Genomic DNA, 15,680 nt, shown 5'->3' with positions numbered 1-15,680 from the left:
AATATAATAGAGCCTTTGTAAATACTAACTTTAGGAACTCTCAATATACCATCGAAAAACCGTCACTTTGCAAGAGCATGCTGGTCTTTTTTTAATAAATATGATTTAAGTAAAACTCTTCCATGCATACTACATTTTTTTAAGATTAGTCTTTCCTGGCTAATTACCACAGCAACGGATGAAAGCTCATTTTCGTCACTCAGACGTCTGAAAACCTATCCAAGGAGTAAAATGGGAGAGGATAGGCTTTGATGGCCATTGAAAGACAAAAGACATCTGTACTGATGTCAGATGTAGGGCTTGATATGTTGCTCGAAAAATTTGCTAAGTATGTTAGAAAAATTGATTAACATTAAGATGGGCAGATTTTTTATTATTGTTATAATTTAAAAAAAGCTGTATTTTTATTATTCTTTGTAATATTATAATTTTAATGAAAGACTGATTTTTTAAAGCAAAGCTGTTTTTTATAATTTTTGTTACATTTCTAAGAAGAGGTTGAAGTTTTTTCTTTTTGTATTTTTATTAATTATTATGATTTTTAAGCAGGACAGATTTTTTTTTTGAAATTTTTATTATTGTTATTTTCATTATAATTTTAAAAAATGGCTTTTTTTATTGTTGTCGTTAACTTTTTATGTTTGATATCCATAAATACTTAAAATTTATAACGTGTTTAATTAACTACAACTTTTTATTAACTATCCATTTTTACTACTATTGGTGCCCCCTCTCCCCCGATTAATTTGATCCTAGGGATGCCTATGTATCGAAGTAAGTGCGTAACTTATAGTTGAAAATAAGTATGAAGGAGAAGTACATATGCAGTTGTAAAGAATACAGACCGTACACTTATAAAATATTTCTTTTATAATATTTATAATATTTTTTTAAAAGAACTGCTCTTGGTCTATGTTTCTGTATTCTGTATTTAGTAAGTAGGTTCTGTATAGTGAATGATAATGTATTATAATAATATAAAAAAGCAGCTTAATTTTAAATAAAAATATAAAATTTTAATGAGCTGTTTATTCATCATCATATCATATCATCATCAGTAGCTCTCTCATCATAGCTAAATAATATTTGTTTATTTATTTTTATTTATTTATTTTCATATTTTCTTATTATTTCGTATGTATGTAACATGTATAAGGGTGATTCTATACAACGTGTTCTGTTATTGACTGCAGAAACCTAGCCTCTCAAAATAATCTCATCAAGAGCAACAAAAAAACTCTTTTACTAATTTGGATCTGAGGCCTAATTTGGGAGATACGGTTATGGCAAAAATTGATACATTTGTTCGTTCACTGACTATCATTCGATAACCAATAGCCACTAATAATTATATCTGGGGCCCAAATTACGTAAAACAAATTATTAGAAAATGATAAAATAAAGAACTTAGGAAAAGACAAGATAGGAACTTAAAAAACCATTTTAAAGATATGAAAATGTACTTAAATACTATTTTTAACCCCCGAACTAACAAAAAAGGGGATTTATTAGTTTGACCGCTATGTGTGTGTTTGGTATTTGTCCTGTGGCATCGTAGCGCCTAAACAGATGAATCGATTTTAATTTTTTTGGTTTCGTTTGAAAGAGAATTTAATGGAGAGTGTTTTAAGTCCGAGCTTAGGGTTACATATCCAAAAAAACTAAAAAATTGGCAATGATCTTCAAAATCAATTCAGTTTGGAAAAGGCATGACTTATAATTTTAAGATATAAATAATTACTATGGAAATGAATAGTTAAATAAACCTGGCTCAATTCATTTCGAAAAGTTAATTGGTAAAATATTAGGTAATTCAAAACAATAATTCAAAAGTACAAAAACAACTCAAATATTTCAATTTCAATTAAAATATTTCAGAAAATTGGTCCAAAAAAATGATAGCTCTCTAAGTATCCTTTTCATCTCATCTGATGTCCTTGACCATCACTTTGATATTGTGCTTATCTGTGCGTCTGTATGTATATCTGTGCGTCTATATGTTTCTCAGTGACATCGTAGCCCCTAAACGTTCGAACCGCGTTAATTGAGAACATTTTATAGCTAGGTTTCCAAAAATCGATTTACAATAATGAACTCGCATTTTTCAGGAGTTTTTTAAATTCCACTTGTTAAGTGCAATAAGAATAAATAAAATTAAAAAGTAATTAATTAAATTTAAAATAATTGGAATTTTAACCTTTTTATAAACATTATTAATGAAATTTTAATGAAAACTTAATCATTTACTATGAATAATATTATAATTTAAGCATGGAACAATAATTAATTTAAAGGCTCAAAATTTGTTTATAGTCTTTTACTCAAAGAATATGTGGTTAAAATTTCAGCTTAGGTATCCATGCAAATTTAAAAAAAATATATCATTGAATATCGATATAAAATACATTGGCTCTTAGAGAAAAATTTCCAAAAACGAATAAATGATTTTGAAATTTCTTGATAATTTTCACTTGGAACGACGAAAAAAAAATTAAAAAAACAGAATTTAATAGAAAGTAAACGTATTAGTAATGACACAGAAAAGAAAAAACCAAGTGTCTCCATTCATATAAGGGATGTACGAGCAGGATAGATTTAGTGTTGAAATTATTTTTCTTTTATTTTCAATTTTATGAATGTAGACGAAAAATAATAATAACATTTTTTGGTACCTGCCTTGGTTTACGAAATATCAAAAGCTATAAATAATTTAGTAAAATTTTCAATTTTAGATATTTTGCAAAATACGCCAGATATCGAAAAATTGCATTCTTACTTTTCGTCTTATATTGTCAAGTTATACATAGTTCAAAAACAAAATTTAAAAAATTAATTTTTTTAATTTGTGTTTCCACTACGATACTCATACATCCTTAATATACTGAAAGCTAAAAGTACTACAATGTTGGCACTAAAGTAATTTTTCTAATCATAAACATAAATATATTTTTTGCATTTATGAATCACTTTTTCATGGTATCACCCATAATTTATAATATTATAGTAAATATTTAGTAAGTATTTATGTATTTACTTATAAGTAGTATATTCTTACTCGTACATTCTTACTTTTGTTGATAAAATCACTACTTACTCACTTACAACTTACTTTTTTATTTATCGTGAATATTATGAATAATAATAATAAATAAAATACTTAGGTATTATATTCAACGTCAACATACACTGTGTCGCATCAATTTAAGATCAAGTCACCCTTATTATATCATGTATGTATGAAATATATCAAGGTATATTAAGTTTAGTCCCAAGTTTATAACGCTTAAAAATATTGATACTACGAAAAAGAATTCCGTATTATAGGTGATTCATAGAATCATCTAATTAGCCCATTTTCGGTTGTCTGTCCGTCCGTCCGATCTTCTGTCAACACGATAACTCAAAAACGAAAAAAATATCAAGTTGAAATATTTATAGCGTGCTAAGGACATAAAAAATAAAGTCGAGTTCGTAAATGAGCAACATAGGCCAATTGGGCCTTGGATCCGTAGGACCCATTTTGTAAACCGTTAGAGATAGAACAAGAGTTTAAATATAAAAAATGTTCCATAAAAAAATAAATAATTTTTGTTTGAAACTTTTTTTTGTAAACATCACTGTTTACTCACGAGGGCACACATTAGATGTAAATTTTATAGTATGTATTAATATGGGATTATCAGTTATGTATGTGTGACGTGTATATTTATATGGGTAATGTGATAGAGTAATCAACAATATTTATGCATGGTATTTCAACAATTAACTCAGTCAATTGTTTAAGATGCTTAATCAAAATCTAAACTTTAAATTAAGCCTACTACAAATTGACTAATATGATCGATTCTTAATATTTTGCTTAATGTAGAGATGGTTAGAGATATCGAAAAAAATTATAAGAAAAAAATATTTAGAATATTGAAGTGAAAACTTCTTTAGCGGCGTTGTACACTTTTTTTTGTAATAGGTAAAAAATGTTAAACTCGCGACAGGACACGTGTCCAGATCGAAAATTCGTAAGATCTTGTCACAGTCAGTACACAGGTTCGCATCCGATCATCGAAGTTAAGCAACATTGAGCACAGTCAGTACTTGGATGGGTGACCGCTTGAGAACACTGTGTGCGGTTGCTTTATTAAAAATATATTTTTTTATTCATTTATTCTCATGACGCATATGCATTGCTTAAAAAAAAATTGGAAAAAGCTTTTATGAATTGCCAATGATTTTGAGTGGAGATTTCAACATAAACTTTGCAGACGATAAAAATCAACTATTAATTGAATTTTTAAATAATGAATTTGGTTTAACTATGTCAAATGATCGCAATGTTAGCACAACGAAATACAAAACTGCTATTGATGCGGTCTTTATTAGACATTTAAATAGGTTCGAATCCAAACTGTTCGTTTCTTACTTCAGCTATCATAAACCGATCGTATCAGTTTTAGAGATTGGCGATGATGGTTCTGGTAGTAATGATGGGGAAAAAGTCGTCGAAATTATGGATGTAAGTTGATTTTTCTAAGAGATAAACTTTTTAATGTAATATAAAATGTCATGTTTGTGTACGATAGCCCAATAAATAAATATTGTATTCTACCACATAAATGAGAGTACTTTTATACTGATAATTAAAGCAATTCGTGCAAAATTATTCCCCAACCATTCCAAAATATCAAAAATGCACAACGTTAATATTCAAGTTTTCACTTCTGCCGGCACTCCCAGAGTGCAACCCGTCGTTTTTTTTTTATTATACCCATATACCGATTTTCATGACAAAATTCGCATTTTCAAGTTTTTGATCTTTACTCAAATTTATTACAAGTTTAATGAAATACTTGAATACATAACACTTGAATAAACTTACTTTGATGTTGATCATCCTATTGAGCGAGTTTTCTATCGAAATTTTCTTTAAAATTCAAACTACTCATCAGCTAAATTAACATTATCTTTGTCACTAAACTTAGTAATTTTTGTGCTAGAGGAAGCGATAAGCTTGTGGCAGTAAAATTAACTTTACAGGGATTTCGAATTTCGCAAATAAATCCATACCATTTAACGATAGTTATAATATGGACTAGATGCGCCAGGGTTTATTCTGGCAGAAATATTTTTTATATTTTTACAGGTATTTTGCACTTTCATGGAAATTAATTTGTAAGAGACCATTTTTTACAAATTATGTGACAGCTCTTATCTTGGCAGAAAGGTATGTCACACCAATTTTTAATACATAAAGCCAATAAAATTTTACCCTTATCGCGGAATTACTTTTTTTTTTTTAATTTGTATTTAATATCTCGGTGTGACAACTTGACCAAAATATATAAATACCAGGCAAAAAATATTTCTGCCAGGATAAACCCTGGCACACCTAGTCCATATTGTATCTATTGTAAAATAGCATTGATTCATATGCGAAATTTCAAAATCCGTGTAAGTGCAGTTTTACTATCACGGACTCCAGGGGTTATATTGACCATGTCCACAACCTGAAGTGAGCAACTTATATTGTATCAGTAGGAAAACTTACCGTACATAAAGACGCAGCTAGGAAAATAAAATTAAACGCTATCGATCCAAAGCATTTGCTTAACTGTTTTAATGAATGTCTGAATATATTTGGGCCGCTAATTGAATAGCACCGCTTAGTAAAAAGACTAGGCTGTTAATTGAACGGCTAATTAATAAGCTGTGACATATATAGTATAGGAGCTCGCAACGTTTTCGAGAGAAAATTTTATTATGGCTGATTTTATGATATGTTGTTCTTCTTGCTCTTTCAGTTACCTTGGGCTCTCTAAAATTAATTTGCCAGATGTTAATTCGGTTACTAAACTTTGAATTAAAGCGAAAAAGTTATGAAAAATATTGCAGTGCTAATGAAATTAGCATTATATATATCTTGGTTGTTAAAGTGCCAGAATTTTTTATATTATTTTAGTGAATACTAATTCCGAGTTCGAATCCAGCAGCAGTCAACATTTTTTTTTTTTTAATTATCTTATTTATCTTATATACTTAAATAACATAATATTAAAATTACAAACATACTAAAATACTTTTAAAATCTAGGATTATTACCTGTACATTTAGGCTGCGCCGTACTAAGCGCAACCATTACCGCCAACCAGATGGCCCAACCTCTAACTGAAAGAGCAAGAAGAGCAACATATCATAAAATCATCCATAATAAAATTCTTGTTATGCCTACGTTGTGAGCTCCTGTACCATACATGCTATAAAAATATTTAAATTAACATTTAACTATCAAAATTATTTACAATCGATTTAATACATCATATACAAAAAAAAACCTTTTCTCTGTTTAAATCAAAGTATCTAAAAAGATACAAAAGATACAAAAATAGTTATATACATTTGAATATAATGAAAGATTTAGATAATTGTTGGTTTTGATTTAATTGCTTGTTGCTGGTTTAACATACGAGTGAGCGTACGGTACATATTAAACAATATTGTTACAACAATGTTAATAATTGTTGAATATATACATATAATGATAAGGATCTCTTTAAAATTAAACCAAACCATTTCAAACCCTCTTGTTTTTGTTGTTGTTGTTCGAATTGTGTGTCGAACGTCGTTTGATGCTTATATTTTATTATGTGGTGAAAACTATATACGAACATTAGGTACAAACACACACGTTACCATGTTTAGAATAGGAACATGAGCAGGGTTGTATTTATTTTCTAATAGTATAGGAGCTCGCAACGTTGCCGAGAGATATTTCATTATTGCTGATTTTATGATATGTGGTTCCCCTCACTCTTTCTGTTAGAGCTTGGGCGGTCTGGCTGCCGGAAGTGGTTGCGTTTAGTACTGCGCAGCCTAAATGTACAGGTCATAATACTAAATTTTAAAAGAATTTTATTATGTCTGTAATTTTAATATTATGTTATTTAAGTATACAAAAACCTTAAATAAATTGAAAAAAAAAAAGAAAAAAAATGGTGGCTGCTGCTGAATTCGAACTCGGAACTAGTTATCACTAAAATAATTACAAAATGCTAGCGCCTAAACGACCACAGCCATTTACCACACTTGAAAAAAACATTAAATAAGATATATATTTAACAAATGTCATTTATTTTTCATAACTTTTTCGCTATTTTTCAAGGTTTAGCAACCGAATTACCGTCTGGCAAATTAATTTAAGGTTTTTGTATACTTAACGCAACCACTTCCGGCAGCCAGACCACCCAAGCTCTAACAGAAAGAGCAAGGGGAACAACATGTCATAAAATCAGCAATAATAAAATTCTTTTTTTGCCGACGTTCCTGTACCATAATCTATATATATTGTGTCCCCGGATAGAGGTAACTACACTTGTAAATTTCCGTATTTTGCATTTTAAGAAAAAAAGTCATTCTTTATAAGAAGTTTTGCTTATTATGAAAAGTATGTAGGAATATTTAAAACTTTTTAATAATGTACAAGGTAGCCAAAAATTTGGAATCACTATTTTTATTTTTGGTAAACTACCCTTCTTTTTTATAAGTTGGCGAAATGTTACGAAGAAAAGTCACTCGCAATTAAAAATTATGACTCTATAATAAATATCAAGAAGATCCATGTACTTTAATTATAGCATCATTTTTTATTTGAACAAAAGCTCTAGTTATAAAAAAACGTAACCAAGAAAATAATAATAAATCAATTAACATATACTATCCGAGAGTGTAATTTTTTGCGGACTAGTTTAGAAAATTAAAAAGAGGATTTATTTTCTTGGATAAACATTCAAAAAGAATGAAATTGTCAAAGTTGGAAAGAACTTCTTGATATTTTGTATAGAGGCATAATTGTTAATTTTGAGTAACTTTTTTTAGTAACATTTTGCCAACTATTAAAAACAAAGGGTAGTTTACCAAAAAAAAAAAAATAGTGATACCAAATTTTTGGCTGCCCTGTACATTATTTAGAAGTTACTTCTTATAAAGATTGACTTTTTTTCTTAAAATGCAAAATAAGAAAATTTACAAGTATAGTTACCTCTATCCCGGGACACACTGTATATACAAGCGATTTATCACTGACTGACTCATCACGAAATCTCCGAAACTATCTGTCCGATTGACTTTAAATTTCCCATACTTACCCCTTTCGTGACATAGACGTCCTCAAAGAACGAATTTTACGGAATTCTTATCCCAACGGATTATTTGTAGTCACAACGAATTTTCTGTATTTTATAAGTCTGTAGATACAGTCATCGAGGTAGAAGATACTGTTCACTATCCTTGATTATCAGTCAGTTAGGTGTTGACTGACCAGCTATTTTTGGGCTGACTGACCAGCCCTGTTCTAACGTTGAAACTGACTGTCTGTCACAACTGTTATGTATATGCAATATACAAGCTACATAATAATTTTCACCTTAATAAAAATTCATTTAAATACCACGGAAATTATAAATGAATCTGGTGTACTTTTTGTTCATATGACAGCATACATCTTATCCCTGTTCTGTCGTTCGCTTGACTGACCGCAGTATGTGTGGGTACACAACTACTATAACCAATCCTCAAATGATCAGCTTTAGTAAATTCAAGGAATTTCTTTTGACCTGACTCTTCCATTACAATCAAAGAAGTAACAGTTAGAACAGAATCACTCATATATTTATTTAATAATCGATTTTTCCGAAAATACGAACAATTGGGGACAATCAAAATATACAACCCTGTAGAATATTTATTAGAACAACTTTTTATTATAATATTCTTAAAAAAATAACGATAAAAAACAAACAAACCAGCCGTTTTAAGCTTTTTATTATTTTTATATTGTGCTTAAAGCATCATTTAAGTGATTAAAATATAATGATGTTTCAATAATATTATAAGTAAAATATATTTTAGATAAATTACTTTTTTTTAACAACTATAATAGGTAATATTTCCTGAATATACTTATGTTGGGTACCTACACTAATTGGGTATAAATACACGTGACCACACGTGTCTAGACACGTGTATGACATATGATTTCAATCATAAATTGTGGTATAAAAATAATTTTTTTTTAAAATGTCTTTATTTAGGAAACAGTTTTGTATAACATTAAAAAAAATTGATTATATTCAAATTAGAGTATTAAAGACTTAAAGATTAGCCTTTAGTAAACTGTTTTGGTATTCCCTGAAAATTTATAATAAAAAAAGATATATTAAATTTAATCTGAAATATGCATCGGTAAATATATTATAAATCACTCAATTAATTCATACAACTCAAAAACCTGAAAGAGATGAAATTTTAACAGATTTTTTTACAATTTAAAAGTGATTTAAGGACGTTCATGCGTGTACCTGTTTTGCTATGTGCGTTCATAGGGAAACAGTATGTAAATTTTAAAGAATTTTAAATTAGTAGAAAATAGAAATTTTTTTTGAAATTCTATTAAAAGTTTAAATAATAGTTAACTGGTAAAAGTTTCAAGTATGGTTATAGATATAATTTTTGAAAAACATCGATTTATATTTTCCATTTAGTCTCATGTTAAACCTTACTTTTAGTCACTTTTTAAACTTAAAATTTAATGAAATTAATTCGATAACAGGATATTTTTCCTGTTTTAAATCATAGAAAATCATTTAAACTATCGCTTTATCCAATTGTTTTTAATTTCTCTACTAATATCGTTGACGCATGAACGTCCTTACATTTATAAAGTTTGAGAATCAATAAAGATTGTTGCTTTTTATAAACAAACCACTACTATTTATTAATATTAATCTCACTTTATGTAGTATCACTATTTACTCACGTGCCTAAAGAATTGTCAATCGATGCCATCGATAAATACTGGAACCAAATGGAACAATATGTCAATGTCCCTAAGCAACTGTTGGAAGAAATAATAGTGTATTGATTAAAACGAGTTACTTCACCTTTAAAAACAAACTTTCCCAGCAAGTAAAAGAAACAAGTATGGGAAACCCAGCAAGCCCGGCAATTGCTAATTTAGTAATGTGTCACATTTTGGATGAATTTTTCAAGTTCCGTTTGACATTACAATGTTTTTTTTCTATACGTGGATGACACCATTATACTTGCTCATAAATCCGAAATAGAAAACACATTGGACTATTTCAATAGCATCCACAGTGAGATAAAGTTAACCATGGAAATGAAAATTGATGGCACGATTCCCTTTCTAGACATTCAAATCACGAAAACCGAGGACAATAAACTACTTACAAACTGGTACATGAACCCCACTAGCTCTGGGTGGATGTTCAATTACAAATTGAACCACTCATCACATAAGAAAATTGGGACAATAAAAGGCCTTTTATATAGAGCAATCTCAGCCATGAGCAATATTATGTTTTATATGTGTTCCTGTGTATTTATTTATTTAATGTTTTGACCAAAGTGTAAACAATCTTTTTAAATAAGATTCTAAACACAAGTTTTCACATATAAAAAAATTGTTTCCACGAAATTTTAATTCTAATAATTAGTGTAATTATCAAACAATAATTTATTGACTGTTGTTGTTGTAGAGCCTTGAAAAAGACCAAATTGAGGTCGAAACATTGGCAAATAAAAATTTTATAATAAAATACACTTTATTTGTGCTCTTCCTTCCCAAGAAAACAAACACTCAGGATTTATTAATTTTGGTAAATAATAGCCAATATACAGGCATTTTTTTTCTGCTTTAATCTTTTTTTTGCTCCCGCGATGTGTGGATTGTCTACCGTCAAAGTCGTGTTAATATTCTCAAAAAAAAAAGATATATATCTCTTGCAGAAAAATATTTATAATCACTTCTAGAAAATAAAAAGTATGTTTCTTCTTATCTCGAATACAAATGTGTGGCACATTGTGAATACGAAAAAAACGTATCATTTAAAAAAGATTTTACAAACAAAACACACTCATACAAACATAACATACAGAAATATGAATTGGTCTCATGAGACTGAATACAAAAAAAAAAAAGAAATCACAGTAACTAAAAAAAAACAAAAAGACCATCATTCTCTCTAAATAAGAAAAGAAATAGATGTAACGCAGCTTTTAATAAAAGCTTTACGGAATAAATAAGATAAATAAAGATGGATTGCATTGTTAATAAATAAGTGTGTGCTCTTTTTTTTTATATTATATTTTGGTTCGTAATAAATTTTAAGTGAGTTATAAAATTGAGGTAAACATAATAAGGGTGAATAAAAATATGAGGGGGGTTAGAGAGGGGGAAGAAATTGAGGCTATGCGTGTGTAAAGTGTAAAAAATATAGAAATATTATTATTTACTAGCTGTGAACTATCCGCTTCGTTGGGCAACTTCTATTTTAAATACAAAGGAACCCTTATTTTTTTGAAAACCGCTCATGCAACTCGCTGATAACGAAGCTTTCTATACGTGAATTAATTTTTCAAAGTACCTTGTTTTTGAGTGAATCGATGAATTATATCAATCAATATAAGAAGCATGTCTGATATCCTTTGTAGAACAGATGTCCATAAGTTTTATCTCCTTTATCTTGCCTTATGAAATGTCAAAACAATAAATATAATTTTTTTTTAAATATATCCTTATCAATTATAGCCAATGTGTTATTCTGGTGTATGAGCTATATTATTGTTAATTTTCATTCAAATCCATTCGTTAGTTTTTACGTGAAAGCGTAACAAACACACAAACAAACAAACAGACAAACATCCTTACTTTCACATTTATAATATATAGGAATAGAGATTTTAATTATTTCTCACTTTTTCAAAATATACTCGTTATATTTTTGTCCCTGATTTTCTCATTTCTTGAAACTTGAAAGAGTCCCCCTTAATGTCATAAGCAGTACAAAATGTTGAACATCTTTTTGTATGCTTGTTAGAGAATCCATTAAAAGATCGTATCGTTACGCAAGCAGAAAGGCGGTGGTATACTTCTCAGCGTAGCGAAATGTGTCAAAGTATACGAGATCGTCTAAAGAAACGTGACGTTCGCAATTGATTAAAAATTATTTACCTCAATCTGTTTTTTCTAATTTTAGATTTTTGGAATAATGTTTCCTATCGGACATTATCGTTCTAATTTGTATTACAAAAAAAAAAAAAACCGAACCTTTTTCACATAGTTCACTTAGGAAACTAGAACATAGAAAATATGCAAAATTATTTTTGTAATTTATCAATTTGTATTTTTTTTCAACATTTTATGTTTTTCATTAAAAAAAACTAGTTGTGAAAGTGAGTTATCAGAAGTTAAAAAGTAACAAAGATAATTTAAAGTAAGTAAAAGGAAATTTTATGTTATGTCATAATAAATATCCTGATCAAACCAAATGTACGCACATATTGGGTTGACCACTAAATCAAAAGTATGTCTTTTTTCAACTAATATTACAATTAATTCATTCATACAGTAAAATGTAAAAGTAGCTATAAAATTAAATTCTTTAAAAAATAAAACAAGTATTGAACTACTAAAATTAATACCTTAAATTTTCAGAAAAATATCTTATAAATAAAAAAGTAAGCGCTACATTTATAATGTACAAAGGTACGAAAGGAACATAGTTCCTACTGAGTGTCCCACGATACCTCCCATTCTTTTATTTATTTATGAGGAGGACATGTTCAGTAAATTAACAATTGTGACTTGCTTGAAAAAGACTTTTTGATGACGTATTTTATGGCCGTCAAGGAAGATTTGGTAATAAAGGAAATTGATGTTTTAACCACAGGCAATAGACTTTTCAGGTCCATATAGCAACAAGCATTCAAGCATGGGCAATTGGTTTTTATTCGCTCTGTGCATGAGTTTTAGGGAGTTACCATAGTAACGTCACACTACTTTCAGTCAATGGTTCGTATATATGTTTTACATTGAAAATTTAACACTATTTTCTAAAAAATTTAAATAAGGAATTATGTTAATTTTCATTTAACTTTTATTTGCTACGCTTTTATTTTCACAATTGGTAATGCAACAAGTTTAATTTATTGTTATTTTTCAATAATTTTAATTTGACTTTATATAAATCGTATAATTTATTGCAAAATTGTATAAAATAACAGTGCTCTGCGGTCGTTAGGCTGTCCCACAGTGGAGTATTTATACCAAATTTAATGAAGGGATTTTTATGCTCAAAATTGATTCAAATGACTATTTAGATGCAAAAGTAGGTACGTTTTATTTGGCAAAAAAAAAATTTTTTTTAGTCATCATTTAGTCTTCATCATATTTGTCTTCAAAACCAATTATTTCTTTTTCTTCTTCAATTTTTTTAATTTTTTTTGCTTCTGAGCCACTTTTTTTCTTAATTATGCTTGCTTTTGTTTCAACGTAAGGTGATTTTGGATTTATAAGTTACAAATTTTCACTGGCTTGCTCCTTTTTGTCTTTTGACTTCCTTATCCTTAGAAAGCTCGCACAAGCTTTTTTTCATAAACATGTTATAGAATATTTAAGCTTTGCTCTGTTACAAAAATTTTACCAGACAAAAAGGGGCACATAAACAAAAAGCTTTAAGTTTGATAAATTTAATGAAAACAAGTGAAAAAAAAAACAATTGACTGAGTTAATTGTTGAGATACCATGCATAATCAGTGTTGATTTCTTTATCACATTACACATACAAACATGTGACACATACATAACTGATAATCAAGTATAGTACATATTATAAAATTTCCGCCTGATTGGCGCCCTCACGGGTAAACAGTAATGTTTACGAAAAAATGTTTCAAACAAAAGTTGTTTTTTTACATTTTTTACATTTAAAATTTTGTTCTATCTCTAACGGTTTACAAGATGGGTCCTACGGACCCAAGACCCAATTGACCTATGATGCTCATTTACGAACTTGACCTCACTTTTTACGTCCTGAGTACGCTGTAAATTTCAGCTCGATATCTTTTTTCGTTTTTGAGTTATCGTGTCCACAGACGGACGGACGGACGGTCGGACGGACGGACGGACAACCGGAAATGGACTAATTAGGTGATTTTATGAACACCTATGACAAAATTTTTTTCCTAGCATCATTATTTTTAAGCGTTACAAACTTTGGACTAAACTTAATATACTATGTATATTTCATATATACATGGTATAAAAAGTTATGCTGTTATTTTTAACAGCAAATATGAATCAAAAATATTTAATTATAATAATCGAAATATTAAAAATAACTACTTATAAATAAAGCACAAACCTTCGTCTTCAATCTAAAAAAAATCCTTACTTAATTGCACTAAGAAACACGATGGGGTGGTTATCTAGCTACCCCAAAGAACAACTTTCAATGCAATACAAAAGAGTTGAATTTTCTGACTTTTGTCCTGAAATTTGGTATAAATACTCCACTGTGTTTCCCTTCCACGTTCTATGCCCCTTGCCAATAGAAAGTTTAGACTAATAATATATAAGTGCTTTGATAAAATAGGTAAATTTAGTTACTGCCTGAATAACAATGCAAAGATAGGTATAAATCGCCTTTATTTTTTTGATTGATGATTAATCGAAGTTAGTGGTGTGGTCGAGAATGTCAATCAAAAATTCAATATTTACACAATTTTTTTTGTTGCAAAACAATATTTTATTAAAAAATACAATAAAAAAAACAAGATCGAATATATTTTCTATGTCGTTCGTTCAAAATGTGTATTCGAACCTTTTCAATTAGGATACTTATTTACATGTGGTATTGGATGATTCAATCGTCATTATACACCCCGCTTAGAAATGGATAAAAATTCAATTGTAAATTGAGAGAAAATCTTAGCATTAAGCATTCAGCCGTTGTTTAGGCGGGCAAGTCTTGGCACAAAATTTCATGTAAATATTATCAAAGATAATAAATGAGAACTCTAGGATATTTCGAAATAAATTTCGATTTTTGTCCTAATTACCTAAGTCAATTTTTTGTATAATATAAATACGTATTTCGATTACCAAGTAGTCATCATCAGTATGAATTAGCTAATCATAATTAGCCTTATTATGTATGTTACTCGTTGCTAATTTAGTGGCGGACTGCACATTGATAGTTTCATGTACCTACAATTTATACTGTTCTAAGTATCTGTCAAATTGTGAGTGAATCAGCTTCGTCAGCTTATGGGCTAACGACATTCGAGTATTTTTATCACCTAATTTTTTTTGTAATCTATTTTAAATGTCAAAATCAGGTGATAAAAATACTTCAATATCATTGGCCCATAAGTTTTAAGTTTTCCGTCGACAGTCTCCAGGATTCATTATGCTTTTGTGGCTTGGAATGTGCCTCTTCAATGTTTCTGCAACCTCCACTTTATTATATTTCTTTCAATCGTTACCACCACAATTTCTAGTATTTTCGAATTATGTCATTAAATCCGATAGACGATTTAAGTATTAGACCTGATCGCAAGTTAATTTTTTCATCGAAAATAACTTTAACGTAAAAGAAGTTCAATAAAAATTTATATAAAATAAAATGACTGCTTTATATAAAAATGAATTATCTAGTACTTTTCATATATAGCTGACTGCACTATACATATGTGAATATTACGTCGAATGTGTAGTCCCAATGGGAAGTATTATTTCGAGAATCGAAGCGTAACATTTCGAATATACATGCATGTATGTATGTATGTTGAGACAGACAACTAATCAAATAAAATAACCGTATTGTGTG

Source organism: Chrysoperla carnea, chromosome 2 (genome assembly GCF_905475395.1).
Source record: "Chrysoperla carnea chromosome 2, inChrCarn1.1, whole genome shotgun sequence".
Lineage (NCBI taxonomy): Eukaryota > Metazoa > Arthropoda > Insecta > Neuroptera > Chrysopidae > Chrysoperla > Chrysoperla carnea.
Note: the sequence above shows the minus strand (reverse complement) of the source record.